This window comes from Colossoma macropomum, unplaced genomic scaffold, assembly GCF_904425465.1.
Source record: "Colossoma macropomum unplaced genomic scaffold, Colossoma_macropomum, whole genome shotgun sequence".
Lineage (NCBI taxonomy): Eukaryota > Metazoa > Chordata > Actinopteri > Characiformes > Serrasalmidae > Colossoma > Colossoma macropomum.
Window position 1 is genome coordinate 36,809,431 of NW_023494803.1, and position 18,877 is coordinate 36,828,307.

At 39.9% G+C, this 18,877-nt stretch overlaps 1 protein-coding gene across 4 annotated transcripts in view; it reads right to left on the bottom strand.

Annotated features, from left to right (window-relative positions):
- Positions 1-18,877, bottom strand: part of nrxn3a (neurexin 3a) — a 485,766-nt gene that overhangs the window by 76,946 nt on the left and 389,943 nt on the right. The gene's annotated exons all lie outside the window — the stretch shown is intronic.

Sequence of the window (18,877 nt, forward strand, 5' to 3'; positions counted from 1 at the left end):
GGAATATAAAACAGGATAAAGAGGCTGTGACACAAATACGTAGATAGCCTAGTTTGTTATGTTTGTTTTTGAGCAGAACTGTAACCATTCTCACCATCATTCTGCATCTCTCTGTCTCTCGCACTCGTACACACAATCCGGCTGTGTTGTCCCCGACCCCCCACCCCCACCCCCCCTCTCTCCGTCGGGCTTTCTGGGTTGTTGGGACATATTTTATGGTTATGTTAAACTAGATCTGGCATTGTTCTTATCTGTAGCAGCATGGAAAATGACGACAGATGATAAATTGCATCAGGGGAGATGTTTATCAGCATGCAGTGCATTTATCACCACAGATCTCTGGATAAGAAATCTAGGCCAGTGCTCTCAAGTTCATTTGGAAGACTTTCCCAAAGAATGCAATGGATGGCTTCTCAGATCTTTCTCAACTCTTCAAAGATGCTTCCCTTCACTGTCAAAGATGACGTACTGAAATTTCATCATGAAATTGCATCATAAAATCGCAGTCAAATGTGCATGTCAATAGATTTCTCACCAAAAGTAAGTAAATCTATTGTATTCATGTTTATATGATGTACATTTTTGACTCAAGAAAATTTTGCATCTGTTTAGGTGAATAAGACTTTTCAGACGTTTTACTTGTTTAAGTCATTTTATCTGGTGAAACTACTGACAGATTATTTCTACCCTTTTGTGTATAATCATTTATACAATGTAGATATTGATAAATTTGTGTCTGCTGATATATCAATATGAATATCATTGCTCATCCCTAATAATTTTGCTAGTATTGAGCATTATTTCTTGAAACAATCTAATTGAATTGAATCATCTGCCAAATAAACTGAACAGTTTTTCTGGATAAACGTTTTTGCAGTGTACGTAAGAATAATGACTCACAAATTGTTGCAAAAGTGTTTCCCATAAACACACAATGTTTGACAGAACTCTTCTGTAGTCGCAGTTATTGGTGTGATTCAACATTAAACACTCATAGCTCACTGAAACTAGTGGAGAAATTTCGTGAAACATGCAAATTCTAAACTTTCAATCCACACCACATTCGTATTTTTAAGCATTTTATTGATTAAATTTGCTGAAAAGTTACACTCCTGTTTTGTGTAAAGAAAAAAAAAACAATTTTGCCATGTTTTTGTCACTGACCTCAAAACAAATGGCAAAAGTGGAAAGTGAAGACTCAAACCAGTTTAACAGAAATGTTAAAATATATATTAATATTATTTTGTGAATGTGAATTTAATACACTTTTTATATCAGACATACATTAATTGGAGTGGTTTCCACTCTCATACTCAAGGAAAAAAGAAAGAATGAACTGCATGAAATCATTTACATTTTGCTGCATGAAACTTGGCATGTATCTACATTTACTTGTCTAAGAAAATTACTTTTACAATTAAGGGGAAATACACAGATTTTTCAGAATTCAGTCATTCAGAGTGGTCTCATGTGAAATGGTGCTAACTCTTTTCTTTAAAGTGGTGATAGGAACGAGGGGTTGCGATGCAACACAAATACAGCCATTTTATTTATAATTCAAAACCACCAGTCAACCTACATGTCATCTGAGCACAGGCAACATATTCATATTCATTTATTATAATAACTTTCTGTGAGGGAGCTTAAGAGATTTTTCAGACGTCTGGTTCCTATCACCACCACTGTGAACAATCCGGACTCTCTCAGTTTCTCTAGAAAAGAGTATTTCACACCAAACCACTCTCAATGACATCTTAACCATTAAATTATGCAGAAATTTAAAAATGTCTGTGGAATATCTCTTCAATTTCGCTTTCACCAGGCGGCTTTCTTTTGGAAAGAGAACTTGAATGAATGTCAGCATTTTTTACTGCTGTATTGACAGTCTATAGTGTAGTGGTGTGAAAACTACAATATATATCATACATATTGTACAGTTACACCTCTAGTCGATACAGAATAAAAACCACGTAATCATGCACTTATATAATTATGCTATATATATTATATATATATATATATAGATAGATAGGGCGGCACGGTGGCGCAGTGGGTAGCAAGAAGGGCCCGGGTTCGATTCCCGGCCAGGTGACCAGGGTCGTTTCTGTGTGGAGTTTGCCTGTTCTCCCTGTGTCTGTGTGGGTTTCCTCCGGGTACTCCGGTTTCGTCCCACAGTCCAAAAACATGCAGTCAGGCCAATTGGACATGCTAAATTGCCCCTAGGTGTGAGTGAGTGTGTGAATGTGTATGTCTGTCTGTCTGCCCTGCGATGGACTGGCGACCCAGAAGGATAAGCGGTTTAGATGATGGATGGATGCATGGATGGATATATATATATATATATATATATATATATATATATATATATATATATAAAGATCCTATGTTCTGTAACTTTAGCAGATGGACGTTTGTCTGTTACTATAGCAATGTCTTTGTCCTGCGTGATGAGCTTCATAAAACACAGCAAGTTTAAAATAACAACTGAAAGCGACTGAAAACAGAACAACCTACAGGCGAGAGACGCTCCCTCAGAAAGACGAAGTGTGTACAGAAATTCCTCTCCGCTCTCAGTAGCTGTCTTTTAGACGGAAAAAGCCTCCAACTGCTGCATTACTTTTTGATCACAGAAACACTCTTTTTACATTTAGCATCAAAGAGTTCACTTTAAGTGCCACTCTCTCTCTCTCTCTCTCTTTCCTCGACCAATTCTAATATTACCACTGCTCACATGATGGTGGTTCAGGCTCGGAAAATGCTCTTGGCAAGCGATACATGAAAGGAAACAGAGTGTTAAAAGCACAGCATATAGAATATCGCACACACCGAGGGTGGTGTAAACATTTTGAGCTCTTAGAATGTACACTGTTTTTTTTAATGCTCTGTGGAATTCATACCTGCTGTGTTTAGTCTTCATTTACAGTGTTTCTTTGATTCTTAAGAGCAAATTTATATTATAATAATAAAAACATTGCGTACTGAAATACTGATAAGAAGCTGGACAAATGGTGCTGCTATTGGTATTTATGTAATGTTAAATCATTCTACACAGCAGGTATGTTCAAATGGCTGTTGCTAGATTGGATCAGCGGGAGGGGCACTCTGCTCTGTGAGATGAAAGCATTTGCATGCCTCTGAGTACCTTAACCATTTTGAATGCCGACGGTCATTCTGTGCCCTCCAGTCATGGCTGAAAGGGTAAGATGCTCAACAGTGTGGGCTCACTTTTTTTGTTTTTTTTTTACTGATTCTGCAACGAAATGCAATATATGTAAAGCAGTAGTTGCGTGTAAATGATCAACCTCACGAAACACAAGTACAACATTCTACAAATCTGAAGCAGAGTAGCGTGTTGGCTTTAGCAATGCAGCTGCTGCACCTAGGGCTTCAGCACAGCCTCCCAGTGCTGTGACGAATAGCACTACCTTGTCAAAATGTCCTGCCATAGCGCATTTTATAGGTAGCTGCCTACATACAACCCTACATCAGATATATAAATATTTTTTCCCCCAATTTTCTCCCCTATTTAGACGTATCCAGTTCCTCCTACTGGGTAGGACTGCCCAGCTACACGATACCACCAGTGCTTGGAGGGCAAAAGCTAGCACAGGCTTCCTCCGAGACCTGTGAAGCGCCATTGCATCTTTTCGAACACCAGACAGCTGAACGCGCTTGGAGGAAAGTGCCAATTGCCAGTTCTGTTACATCAGCTAACAGACACCTGGGCTGGGTAGCATCACGGTGGGTGATGGGGGTGCCATTCCACCCACCCAGAGAGAGCAAGGCTAATTGTGCTCTCTGGGACTCACCAGGGACCACCAGGGAACTCAAGATCACCTGATGACAGGGCCAACGCTTAGATGGTTGCACCACTCAGGAGCCCTAGGTAGGATATTTTGATAGTTTAAATCACATTATCAAAAATACTATCAGCATTAAAACTATGAAGCTTAAGCCAGCCTCCTATTCTTCACCCTTTTGTTTGAATTTTCCCATTACACCTTCAATGGTGCAGCAGTTACATGCTGGTGCTCAGGCATTACAATAATAACTGTTGCACCATTTAAGGTGGAATGGAAAAATTCGAACAAGAAGCTGGCAGATAGCCAACTTCAGCCTCGTGTTCAAACTACAAGACAGTTTGATAATCTAAATGTTCTTATCTGAAAATGTTTCCAGCATTAAAAGAATAATTAGGATATTTTGCTATCTTAAATGAGTAATATTAAGCTGAGTCTGTACTGAATTAAAATTTGGTAGCTAGCATAGCATTAATCGCTAACTGCTAGTTAGCCTAAGCTTGAACTTAATGTGAGCTGTCCTGACAACCAGGGTAACTAATTTCGTATTGCTTATGGTGGTTAATATTTTCAACTGTAGAGAGATGACCACAGCCTTTTCACTTCTTTTCATTTTGAATCATTTTATATCTTTTCATTTCATGTCTTTGTTTTTTCCACCAAATTATGGAGAGTAGTATAAGTATCTCTATCAATAAGCAGTATTGGTATCAATATTGATAAAATTTAACAATACATACATACATATACATACATCATCTAAACCCGCTTATCTTTCTGGGTTGCAGTGGGGTGCTGGAGCCTATCCCAGCTGTCATTGGGTGGAATTTAACAATACTCATTCCTAATTGTAGCTGCAATTTAGCAACAAACAACAAGCGAAACAGCAAAAAGGCAACAAGTAACAAATCCAATTTGTTGCTACTTGATCTTTGTTTCTTTCTCGATTTGCACTGCGCACATGCACTACAACACTACGCATTACGTGATACAGTGCTGCCCGATCTGTAGCATGCATCTTTTTACGATGTGGTGTTAGCAGATTAGCTTGGGGAAACATATTTTTTTAGATCTGCACTAATATTAATATATCATGAAGCATCCACTATATAAGCAGCCACTATATAACCATAAAATGCTATAAAACTGCATTTAATGCAGAAACCAATACATAAGCAGTCTCATTCTCTTTCCTGGTTTAATTCTACTCAGCATTTTCTTTTTATGGGTGAAAACGTTCAGGTTAGACTGCAGGGACAAAAGAGGGATGCAGAAAAAAACTGCTGTTATTATCATTTTGATTTAGCATGAGAGGATGTCTATGGCTGAATCCCAAGTGTCTCCTTACTCCCTATAAAGAGCGCTGCACAGGTCATGAAACTATGGCTTCTGCAACCTAACAGTGCACTAAATGTTAGATAGCATGTAATGCAGATTTGGCTGAATATAAATGGCTTTATTTTAGACATATAACCCACTGTGTGTCTGCAGAAGCCGTGGTATAATGAGCTATGTAGCGCATACGGAGTTGTACGCCATTTGAGATTGAGCTTGTATTTTGCCCAGGTTTGTTCATGCTATTGTTAACGTAGTACCCGTAAACCAAAGCCACTCAGGTAGATAATCACACCTTAAAGCTCCGTGTTGTCTCTGATAAACATGTAGGACACACGCTACCCGAGCAGGGAAGACTGAAAACACACATGTAATTACTACGGCTCAGCTACAGCTGTAAAACGTTTACACGTGCGTGGTGCTGATCAGGTCATGCTGGCTGGTGCCAGCAAAAGTCATGTGCTCTACACATGTATGACAGTGGTGTGCATGTGCGGTGCAAATCAGGAAGAGGATGCAAATCTCGTAGAAAAAGGGGTTTTCTTAACTTTATGCAAATGAATTATGATGCGATGAGGCGACAATCTAAATGACTGTTAAACAAAGAGGCTAAACATAGTCAATACAGTTGTATGCAAAAGTTGTATGCATTTGAAAAAATGTTTTATTGATTTTCTAAGTAAAAAATAAGTTAACACATCCTCAACAGGGACCATTTATTTATTTAGTTATTTATTTTAAACAAATTATTATTTATTTATCCGGGTGATCAGGGTCTTTTCTATGGGAAGCTTGCAAGTTCTCCCTGTGTCTACGTGGGTTTCCCTCCCACAGTCTAAAGACATGCAGTTGGGTGAAGTGGAGATGCCAAACTGCCCTGGCTGTGAATGTGTGTGAATGTATACATCTGTGTGTCTGTGATGGACTGGTGACCCTGTCCATGGGTGCTGCCTGTGTACTTTTGCACAACTAAACTACTGTAACATTTGTTTCATTTTTTCCAGTGTAAACTCAGCAAATAAACAGCAATTTGCTCATGCTACTTTTAGAATGTGCTGACGTGCGTTCTCAGGAGAGACTGTGTTAACTTAGTTTCGCTTAGAAAACCAATAACATGTATTTTGACCAAACTTTTGCATATGAATATGTTTTGAATAGTCTTAACAGAAGCCAGACAGTGTACACGCCCACAGACAAACGGGGCATCATTTGTGATGTGATGATTAGTGCATCCTAATGTGAATGTGCGGTAAGCTTTGGTGCTTTTGTTGGGAGATTGCGAGTTTGATCCCTGGTGATGCCACAGCCATCTGTGGTCAGTAGTCTAAAAGAGCACAGCTTTTCTGACTCTCTCTGGGTGGGCAGGATGGTCCTCCCTCCCTCTTATTACTCAGCAAGTTAACACCTCCATCTGTTAGCTAATAACAGAACTGGCAGTTACGTTTCTCCTCCAAACTGTTGAGCTCCATTGACGTTGTGCTAGCAGCAGTTTGGTAGGATCTTCCAGCTTGGCAGCATTGTGGGAGACCTAACTAACAGGTCTGACTGGCTACGACTAAATTGGGTAAAAATGTAAGATCAATAAAAGTAATAAATCTATAAAATAGAAGCAAAAACACACAAGACAGAAACAGAAATAAAATAAAGTGAAATAGTGAAAAAGGTAAACAGAATTGTTGTGCATTATAATTGTAAATGAACGCAAAGTTATCGAGGAAACAACGTTTGGATGTTTTTTAAAAGTGTGCACCGAACTTGACTGCCTAACTGTGAAAGATAACGAGTTCCACAGTTTAAAAGCAAAATAACATGAAGTTTTCCACTTTTCCTGTAATTTATCTGCTAATCTAAGATCACAACAGAACAGCTCTGTTTTATCGGTTTATTAGGTTGAAAATGCAGCAATTTTAGTGCTGTAGTGTAATTCACTCGCATGAAAATGTAGCTCTGAATAATCTTGTCAAATTTTGACACAGATGTATTTTTTTGCCTGGTATGGTATTCACTGGTGTGAGACCGCTGTTGTGTGTGTCACAAAATTTATTCAACAGTGTCCATTTATGTCCTCGCTCGCTAGCAAATGCATGCTTCTGCTTTCGCCCAGGCCCGGAATGATTGGCACATCCAATTACTTATTATTATGTATCCGTTCTGGACCAGGGACTGCTGAGAAAACACTGATTGTCACGCAGAGTCTGAAACAATGACAGATTATTTGAAATTACGGTGTTATAGGGGGAAGCAACAGGGCCTCAAAATGACTTCATGGAAAACAGAGCTAGGTGGTGGTAATCCCCTTCTGCCGGCACAATGAAGGTGTGCACCAGGCAGCGAAGTGTTCCTGCTTATGGAAGAGAAATCACTTTATTTCAAAGAGTAAACATGCAGGCTGATGAGATAAGGAACCTTATGATAACCTTCTAAAAAAACATGGAAATCTGGCTTAAATGACAGCTTTATGGTGCGGCTGCAGTTGAGAATAAGGACCACGCAATCACATAAAGAATTCAATTTCACTGAATGAAGTCATAAGAAGAGCTAAGCCAGCCTCTAGCTCTAACCTCAACCCAGTGGAACATGCACAGAAGTCTTTCTTTCGATACATGGAACATACTGGTAAAATATCGAACAGTACAATACCCAAACACAAAGCTTCAGTGTTCATTTTTGATCAAACAGCTGGAAAGTGAGGGCAACAGCGGGAAGCTGCTGGAAAATCAGCATTCAGTGGCACACAGCACTGTAGAAATTTCAGAGACCACCTTTCATTTATTTAATTTCCAGTCTGAAAGGCCATTTATCTTCCAGGAGATATTTCTGAGCTTAGATAAAAGATGATCCACTTGTATATGGAAGAGGAAAGTCAGAGTAAAGTAAGTGAAAAACAGAGCTTTCTCAAAAACTATTCAAAAAATGATTTAAAACTACAGAGAAAATGTGAATCCTAACACCCGTGCAAGACCTGACAGACCACGAAACTGTCCCCATCAATGGTCTGCGACATCAGTCTGAACAGATCACGCTCCTAAACTGACCCGCATGCATAAAGGAACAATGCCTCACGTGGCTCATCCAGAGCTAAACAATCACAATGGAGTCAACAGTAACAGTCACTCCCAAACCGTTCAGCTCCATCTTCGCCTGCATTGCAGGAGCCAATAAGACGTTTCGAAGGCTGACAGCTGGGCTCATCACCCAGAATGCGCTCAAGCTCACCGCATTGCAGCATACTGGAAACAGTGGTTTTCAGTACCACGTATGAAAGTGTCCCATATAGGAACTGAAAATGTCAGATTCAGTGTGTTTTTACTGCTCACACTGCCACACAGATAACACATCTGTGTCACACTGGGCCACTTTACCTAAAGTGTGAACAAAGCCTGTGAGTCTGAAAGGATGTATAGCTGTCAAAAGAGAAACAGAAGAAAAAAAAAAGCAAATCAAAGCTGCTGGTTTTCTCAGAACAATGGTTCTCATTCACCAACTGTTCTTAAGAAGAAATTTCTTCTTAAAACCCACGTACACAGTTTTCTGACATTCACCACTGTTGGGGGATTTGTTCTTAGGTAAGAACAGAATCTACACACACGCAAGAGCACGAAGATGCGAACAATTCTGCAGTTTAAGAACACGTCATGACTCTGACGTAGACTTTTTCTTAGGACCTTTCTCAAGAACAAGTTAAAGAACAAACTTAGGAAGATAATGAGGAATGAGGCCCAATGGACTGACCAGCCCAGAGTCCAGAACTCAACGTCACTGAATGTGTTTGGATTTCTTTAATTTTCGAGCAGAAAATGCAACCAACTTCTAAGACTGAACTGTAGAGGTGTGGCAAAATATCCCTGCAGATTTCTTTGAGAAACTGAAAGCAAGTGTCCTGAAAAGAGTGGAAGAAACAAAGTGTGAACACATTTATACCAAATATGTATATATAACTTTACAGGAGAAAATAAATACATACTTTATTTTTAATGTAAGTCAATGAAACCGTATATATGAACACTTCTTCATAAACAAAGCAGAAAACTCTCATTAGTATTCTGTGAGATGCTGCTCTAATAGGCAGACGTTTAAAGAGCTCGCTATAAGATTCTCCAGTCATTAAAGTCATCAATTGTGCCGAGACTGCACTCTTGCTGCGACTCGCGTGAGGGATAGAGGTCTGCTGCTCTGTATCACCTGCAGAAATTGATAAGAGGATAAAAAATGAACTGCTTCTCTCTTTGAGAGTCATGTGCACGCGGCTGATAAGGAAAGCGCTCCACAATTGGCAGTAAAGAGACGGTGACAGTGACGATTTTTTGTGCTTGATTGTTTCATCAATAAAAGGGTGAGGTCAGATAAAAGTCAATATTTTCAAAGCCTTGCGCTAAATGGTGGGGCTTCGCCTGCAAACACAGCATCAGCCACTTCTTTATATATACTCGGTTTGCTTCTTCTGGCTACTGGATAGCCATGGTCATCTTAACTGGACATAAACTTCTATATTATCATTGATGGCTCTCTCTGTGGTAACAGAGAATGTGAATCAAAGAACTTTCAGTAACACGTTACCGGAGCCCTGTTACATAACATGTCGTAAACATGTTATGGCAGATTTCAGATGCTGTCTTGACAAATTCTATTCAGAATTATACAACAGTTAGTTTAGACAGTACAAACTGATTGGTTAAGAAGCATTCTAGTCATTTTTACACAACTGTATGATTTCACTGAGCACCAGTTGCTAAGCTACACCTGCTTTGCAGCTAAAAGTTAGTATATTTTTACTGTGACAGCAGAACAATCTAGGAGATGGAAATAGGCAGAACTAAACAGAATATAATTCAGTTAACAAGGCGCGCTGTGAAATGGTTTACAGACTGACTGGGACAAGACAATGTTCAGGTTCATCTGCCAAGTACTGCAGTATTGAAAAAGCTGAGCTGAACCTGACACTGCAACGTTTTAAAGCTCTATCCACGACAGCCAGTTTTTTGGAAAAAGGTAACAGTGATTAGTGCACCAGTGTCTATTTAATGATGTTGTATTTTCACCTGTGTCCTGGGCGACAGCCAATGACATGCAAATGAGGTCATACATATTAAAGACCCACAACAATGAAGCTCCAGTTTCCTGCCGAAGTGGATATAATGTGTTAAAAAAATAAAAACTAAAACAGAGCTACGCATTTTAAGGGAGGAAGTACTAGTAAATACCATAAAGATGCTTTTAACCTCTAATGAAGAAACAAAACTTCTTTATCAGAAATTTTTTGTTGGTACTAGAAAAAATGACACATTAAAAAGAAATGAAAAAATGAAATCGTAAAGTTCAATTTTTAATTGTAGGGATTTTAGCATGTAATATTTTGCCATTGGTAAGAATTCAAACCTTACATCAACTAAGATGATTTCTTTTTTTTTTTTACTAAAAACTCATGACGCCAGAAGAAGTCGTTTTAAGACCACTGCCAGTTAAATTGGCTGATCTAAATTCCTGTTCAATCAGGTCTTCTTCTTCCTCGTGTTCTCCTACAAAGCCAATTAAAAGGATTACCAGAAAAATTTACCAATAGAGCGCGTCAGGTGTTACTGTTTACATGATTGCATTTTGTTATGAGTCGCTACTGCCGCATGTAAATGAGGTGAAAGCGTGAAAAACCTCACATCGTATAAGCGGTAAAATATGCTGGTAATCTTCATTTTTGAATGAGCGAATGTGTTATCATGAAAATTACCAGCAAAATTTAACAGGAGATTTTTGAAGTGGTGGTATATTTAGTTTTTTTTCTCTGTCTTTCACAAATGAGAAAATGTAGGTTTGATTCATTTCTTGAGAAACCGGGGAGAAAAAGTCAAATATCCAGCGAAAGTCCAACTTTACTGTGCAGTTTACTGAAATGGGGATGGCAGTTTTTTTGGCAGAAAGAATTGTCAGTATTAAAATGATAGAGTACATTTGATGTAACATTCAGGGCATTTTTACTTAACTTTTTTTATTTATTTTGCAGAAATGTTAAAAAAAATTATAAAAGCAATAGAACAGCCAATATGACATTCAAGGTCACACTTGATAACACACTTCCTCTCTTGTACTGCTCAATCATAACAGCGTCATGTTACTATTACCATTAATTATGACGTCTCACAGTGTTTGATGTGAACTGGAGTATAAAGCAATAACCAGCATGTGACGCAAGCTGTTATGAAATCAACATTACAACATCTGTCATGACAATTAATGATAATGTCACGTGTATTACTGAACATGATCTGTCATGACAACTCAGGACAGCACGACAGCCACCATGACATGTTTATGGCATAGTTATGACAGTATAATGTAGAAGGAGTCAAGTGAAGTGTTACTGAATCTTCTGCTGTTGCTCCACATCGTAAGGGGCCAACACGTCTTTATGGGGACCATAAGGTGACCGTAAGTGGAAACTGTAGAGCATTTAAGAACAGGATAATCTGGCGTTTACAGCAAAAATGTGCTTGTCGGCTTCTCCAGATGCAAGGAACTATAATTGGGAAATAAACATGTGATTAAAATTTAGCTTGAAATGCGATTTTAAAGAGCCGTCTCGAGACGGCGGTGGAGAATGAGGAGCGACAATGCGCTGCTTAGGATTTTAAGCACATCACAGGCACCACACAAGGGGAGGCTTCCCCGATAATTATACCATCTGACAGGAAAAGATGGGGAAAACAACACCAAGAGAGCGGAGACTCCTGAACAACCTCTTTAAAACACACGTCAACAACAGGCCTCTCGCTGCAGCTGCACGGCAAATTGATTCAAAACACATTGCTTTGAAAATCAGCACTAATCCTCTTTAAGTGTTCAAACAGCAGCTCCAGTAAACCATATGCTTATTCTCCGCTAGAAGTGCACGGCCATGAGTTCGGTCAGAGTGGACAAAAACAGTCAGGCCTGCGCTGCGTTAAGTGCGTTTGGATGTTGCTGATTAGCAGTCAATGGAGTCCAGAAGAAAGTCCATCGAAAACAGTTTATTATAAGAGAAATCTCAGGGAAAAGAGCCTGCTGTCCACAGGCCCGTGTGTGCGGGAGCATCTGTGCTGAGGAGCTGGTGAGTCTCCAGAGTGGCTTATGGAGATATCAAACGTGGCGATGAGGCAGAAAGAGCGCTTTAATTCACTGCTAGCTGCTGATTTGCTTGCCAGGGCTATTGGGTCTACAAAACACCGGCAGCTGCCAGGCAACATTTAATCTGGCCAGAACTTGCTACATCAACATTCTTGTGAGGCAAAAGGAGAACAACGTAAAGGCACAGAGACGCAGTATGAAATAACATTGCTGACAGTGTGAAAAGGCAGTTTCTCTTAGGTAAAAATATATATATAGTGTAGAGGGAAAGAAATAGTGCATTATGGGAATAGATATTGTGAGCGAATGTCCTTCAAGTGCTCAGAATGTCAAGTTTTCAAGGAGCTTTTTTTCTTCTTTTCTGAGCAAACACAGAGGACACAGGCAGGTCATTACAGACAGCGATCTCATACCATCCATTACGGAACAGACATCGATACAAACCAGCGACTGTATTAGAAACCTCTACCTTGTAGCTCCCCTTGGCTGGTGTACAGTTAGTGACTGTAGCTTTAACCCCTATGTGTTGTTGCACATGTGTAAGCCATACTTTAGGCTTTTATAAGTGGTCACTTTTTAACCACAGAGGCACCTGGATATTTCTCTCAACTTAGCAGTGAAACACTCAAACAAGCACAACACACACTGCCATTTCAGTAGGACTGCTGTACACAGAACGGACCACCACTCAAATTACTGGTCAACAGCAGTCCTGTGGTGAGAAAATGACCAATAATAAATGGAAGAGTTGTGAGAGTTACTTTAAAAATGCATTCCCACACAGATTACCGATTACCTGTTAAAGGATGTAATTGTTAACCTAACACAAAGGAATACTACATCAAAGTAATGTAATCTGGTTACTTTACATTAGTTTTTGATTATTGTCTTACAATTAAATAAAACAACTACATTTAAAATTATACTTATTTGTTAGGTCAAAAGGTCAGTCTATACAGAGTTTTGAGACCCTTCATAAACAAAATTATTATGCATAGCAACCATTTAAATAGATGGTCCTTCAGCATGGCAGTGACAGTCCACAGAAATCAATGTATCCTATGAGATTTAAAAGGCATTAATTTGATCAAAAAACTGGGAGCTCATTGTCTTAATTAAAATTAATAATAATTTGCACATAACATTTTGCACCCATTGTTCAAGAACTATTGAAGAAATAATTCAAGCAAAAATTAAAACAGCTTGACAAGCTGTTAAGTTTTCTGGCTAGTTATTGTTAGCAAAAGTTACCTTATTAGCTAGTCAAACCGAACAACCTATGAGAAGAAGAGAGCTTCCTTCCAGAGCAGTTTGCAGGTAATGTGGAAAATCAGGTTAAATGAATACCTGCTTCAAATATCTATGGGAAAACAGATCTTGCATATTTTAGTGCTGCCGATAAAAATAAAAAACTTCATTAATTGTCGAATGAATCTCCTTTTTTGGTGTCCTGATTACATAACTGTTACATATGTTCTGCCACTACCCAACTCTGTAAATGCGGTAAAAGCTGGCAAATTGTGTATGACATATGATGACACCATATGGGCTACAGTCTGTAACTGTACACCTGTACAGGGGACCCTATAAGGTAGGGGGTTTTAATAAAGGTAATTTAGGCTACAAGGTGGCCAATAAAGATATTACTAATAACAGAAATAAAAATGTATTAAAATTGTTCTATCTTCTGCCTGACTGCTTTTTATTACATTCTTATTACATTATATTTGTTAACAGAGGGCAGAGCACTGTTGTTGAGGAAGTCAAGCAAAACATGACTCAACGGCAGGCAGTAATGTATGTGCTCCAGAGTGACTTTTAAAAGGTGCAGGAAGATTTGAGCCATCATCACATCATCCACACTCTGACGCTTCATTAAGCTTTAACAGTAATTAGATCACCATTGCCTAGAGGGGGCATACAAATTACGTGGGCTCCGCCCCATCACAACACATCACAAGCTTCCGACCACAAAATCTAAATCATTACCCTGGTGTTGCTCTTACGATGCTGAAGGTCTGTTTAGCTCAGGCAGGCAAGGTTTATGGCAGTGCTTACAGATTCTGCTCCTCGAGTCCTGGAGCAACTCCACCTTGCACAGTTAACGTTTCCCTGCTCTAATATACTCACCGCAACCTGAGAGGGTTTGTTAATTTGGTGATTAGCTGGATAGGGTGGGCTAGAGAAGGGAAAGCATCAAAATATGCCATGCAGGGAGTCAGCAGGACCATGGTTGGGAACCACAAGTTTAATAAAGGTTCCAATGGAAGTCCTGAAGGAGGTTTCATGACTGGGGCAGGGATGGCAGGAGCTTCAGTCGCAACTGGCTACACTGTCAGATAAAAGGTGCTCTACAGGTACATTCTTCATTCATCATGGTACAAACAATGTAAATGTACTCTCAAAGGTATAACAATGGTTTTATAGCCCAATTGCGTACTTTTAATAATTTATTTCCTTTGGAAATGTATGTATTTTACTTTTCACAAACTGATGTTTCAACATGAAATGAAAATGGTGAGGAAAAGACAGTGAATAAATTCAATACAACTTCAAACTATAATTGCAATGGATTATGGTACAATTATATTCCCAAACCTTCGAGGGACCAGTGACAGTTTAGTACCTTTTTTTCTGAAAAAAGTGTAGTTCAGTGTAGTGTTTCAAAATGTAGGTGCTAAAGTGACATCTGCCACACCAGAATGGGAAGATGAGCACTATTATTTTGGAAGAATGGTATTCCATCCCTTCAGCACAGCTGCAGACACTTGCAGAAGCTGTTCTGGTGGCCCAACACCTTACTAAGACATTCTGCATTGGCTGTTCCTTAAATTTTTTACCTGTCTGTATCATACTGCTTTTCATTTTAGTTAAAAAAATCCCGAGGTACTTCACTCAGAAAGAATAAGCAAATGTTGGAAATATATTAATGTTCAAATGAAAAAGCAGCAGAATAACAAACTACAGAAAAAAGAAAGCCAGTATTTTCAGGCATATAGCCTGAACAAATGTGCTTTCAAAAGTATGTCTGTAGAGTTAGTTTATAAAACCCAGCTCACACATTCTTTCTCGTTCCCCTTTGTCTCTGACTCTATCTGGCTCCATGACCTGGCCCTCCGTGGACATGTTCAAGCCTAAATGAGCAGCAGCAGGTTGCCGAGGTGATGGTTGAGCTGGGGTCAGGCGCACTGAGACTAAAGCCTGCAGCCAAGCCCCCTTTGAAGACTTACAAGCAAAAGCTCAGTCAACATATTCGGACAGGCTGTTTTTTTAAAGTGGATGAGAGACATGCGCCCGCTTCTCTTTGCTCCCCCGCCATCTAACAGCTGCAAGTGGCTATCTCCATGGTTACCGCAGCTGCCGAACGCTGCTGCGAGCGATGCGAAACCTCGAGTTTGATTTGACCTGTTTCACTTAACGTAGACGGCGCTAACACACTGCATTAGATAGAGTTGATATTTGTGCTGGTGCACTGAATAAATTAGAACTTGTATCTACAGTGAAGTCAGTGAATTTCCTTCACGCGTTCACTTCCCTGTCGTTAAACAGCCATCTTGTTTTCCTTCTGATCGGTTTTCTCCTTGGCTGCGCTGCGAGCGCCGTAACTAGTTATCCTCGAAAAAAGCACATGCACTTGAAAAAATCATTCGACATCATGTGAAGTCGTTTAGGGCTGCCATTTTGCATGGGCGCCGCTTGCAAACACAGCAATCAATATGAGTGAGAACAACTGGCAGGGTTGCAATCTCATTGGAATAATCTGATGCACTTTCTGGGTGACAGAGATTGTAAGGGTCCGTAGCCAGCTGGAGACAAACAAGATCAAACTGATTCTAGCCGTCTGCCTCTCTCTTTCTGGCTCCTGCCTGCCTTTCAACCCAGCCAACAAAACAAGGACGACGCTGCCTGCCAATCAACACGAGAGGAGTGACAGCGAAAGCAAACACGGTGTCCAAAGACATAAACACACATCGAGAGGCAGACGACTCTTGAGGAGAGTAGGACAGCTAAACAGACATGTATGGTAATTACAGAAGTGCCTTTATTCTGACGAGTAAGCAAATAATAGCACAACTGCATGGCAGCGAGACTTTGGACAACTTTGCTAAGAGCACCGATTAGCGCCTAAATATAGCTGCACATTAACACTTAAACAAAGTTGTTGATGTAGCACAGAAGAACTGGCCTATCACATTCTACAAGTTGAGAATTTCAACAGCTGGAGCCCAGAAACTGTGCATTTAAAGTTTCAAGTCGCATTAATGCTACAATTTGGCAAGATGCCACTCACTGTAGCAGGTCTCTGAACTCTTCTAGAAGGAGGCACGAAGTTTTGAAGGAGAAAGCACTCCATCAGACAAGCAGACATCTGATATCTGGCTTGGAGCACCATACATTAGTAAGATAGATTTGAGGTGCTTCAGCACAGCTCCACAGGTTAGGACAACCTGGATCCTCCTTTACGCAGCCGCCTGGAAATCAATGAAAGAGACGGTCCGCACAATTACCTGAACTGTCTGCCTCGCAGTCCGAGCGCCAGAGATATTTGCGATTGTCTTCCCCAAAAGAGGGAAGTTGAATGAAGCCACCTTGGGGTCAGTGTCCCTCAATGAAGCCTCTTCACTCCACTTTTCAAATATGAATAAGAGTGAGAACCTGAGATATTTACACTAAGAATGGCAAGTTTCCTCAGCTCCAGAGATGCCTGACCCTCCCACTTCAGACCGAGAGATTGGACATCATGTCTGCTGAGAGGTTTTCCTCTTAAGCATGCTGCTAAGCAAGTAAGAATGACTCACTCTGGCCTGATAGTTGCAAAGCTATTGGGCAGTTTCTCAGAGGTTAGGGTGCCTCCTGCTGTGGTCCTGCTGTGGAACCTTGGGCAATTTAGTTTTCAGAACACTTCACGACGTCTGCCACAAAGTGTAAATCACATCAGAACACCTGATAACATACATTAAACAATGGCGTGATGAAAGGCGACACACTTTTAGCAACATCACAGCATGCCGTTAACATGACTTTTTCCACTGAGTACTCTTACCCGCAGTTATCTCAATTTACCCCTGGCCAAGGCTGCACGTCTGCTCTTTAAAACCCTGCTCGTTCTACATCTTTGATTATTTAATGACTGGACGAAACTATTTGGCACTCCACCAATCAGTTATTTCACTCCCTGGCTATCGCACCAACCTGTGCTTGTTGATTTTTAAAGCTCTTATGTGGCTGATCTTTAAAGAGAACTATGTAGTTGTGTAACTCTAACACCTGGAGCAAAATACAGCTACTTCAGCATCAGACCGAGACACAGTACTAAAATATTCATAAAACCTATAATTGCAGGCGCCATATGATAGAATAAAGTCTGCAAAACTGCCTAACTTTTCAACTCCAGGCTTTTTAGCGCAGAGGCATGCTCAAAGGTTCTACCAGCATATTGATTACTTTCTTTCTCTACACTTTTGATTAGCATTAGCAAGAGTAGATAAAGCTAGCTCAAGTAAATGATGAATAAATGAATATTTTTTGTATAATCGACATACAGAATAATGAATTTGCTGTGTCTGGGTGATAAACTGCGTCAGGAAATTCAGCAGGGGGAGGCTCTTATGAATGCACTGGCCTGATACAGCATCCGGTATGTGAACACAAGGACATGACTGCACTGGACAGTTTCTGGTCACTCAGAGGTGCCCGTTTATCATGCATGCATGAGAGAAACCTTAAAAAAAAATGAATGAATGTGGACAAAACTGGTTAGAAGAATCATCTTTCGTCATATTCTCCACAAGTGGGAAAGTGCATGTGCAGTGTACACCATGAGAAATCATAGGCCTGAATGACCCTTAGAGCGAGGGTTTTTTTTTGGCTTTTGTTATGCTGTGGGGGGGTTTTTCTGGTATGGTTTGGGTCCACTTGTTACTGCAAATCAATACAAAGTTATTCTGAATGACCACTTTTATCCTACGATGAAACTTTTCTATCCTGATGGGAGTGGAAGGGAGGTCCCTGATGATTTGATGAGTATAAAAAATATGTAAATCATCTGGTTTGGCCTTTTGCAGTCTCCAGATCTCAACCTCTATGGGAGATTTTGGACTAAGGTGTTAGTGCTGTCCCTGCCATCATCAAAACCAATTGAGGGAATATGATTTGGAAGAATGGTATTCCTTCAGTACAGCGATAAAACTTGTAGATTCTATGTCAAAGTCAACTAAAGGCGTTCTGGCCCAACCCAAGACATTTTATGTTTGTTTTTCCTGTAATTTGTCACCCATACATTTCAGACGTCTAGCTCAATGACAAGCTATACTGCTGTTTAGAGACTAAAACTATACAGTATAAAACCACAGAATAAAACAAAGAGATTGAAGTGAATCCCTGCAGTTTGAAGCCTGAACATGCAGGAACAAACACATTAATTTGTATTTTACGAGATGTGCTAAATGCTACTAAAATAAAGACAAACCTGTTAAGATAATGATCTCTACCAAAGTCAGTAAGGAGAATAATCCCCATTTCTGTTTGCTCTGCACCATAAACAAGTTTGATCATTTACTGCAGTGCAGCACGCCGTGCCCCAGGATAACACAGTCACACTCTTAACCCATTTGAAGGTGCAACTCAAAGGGGGAGGTCATTGTAAA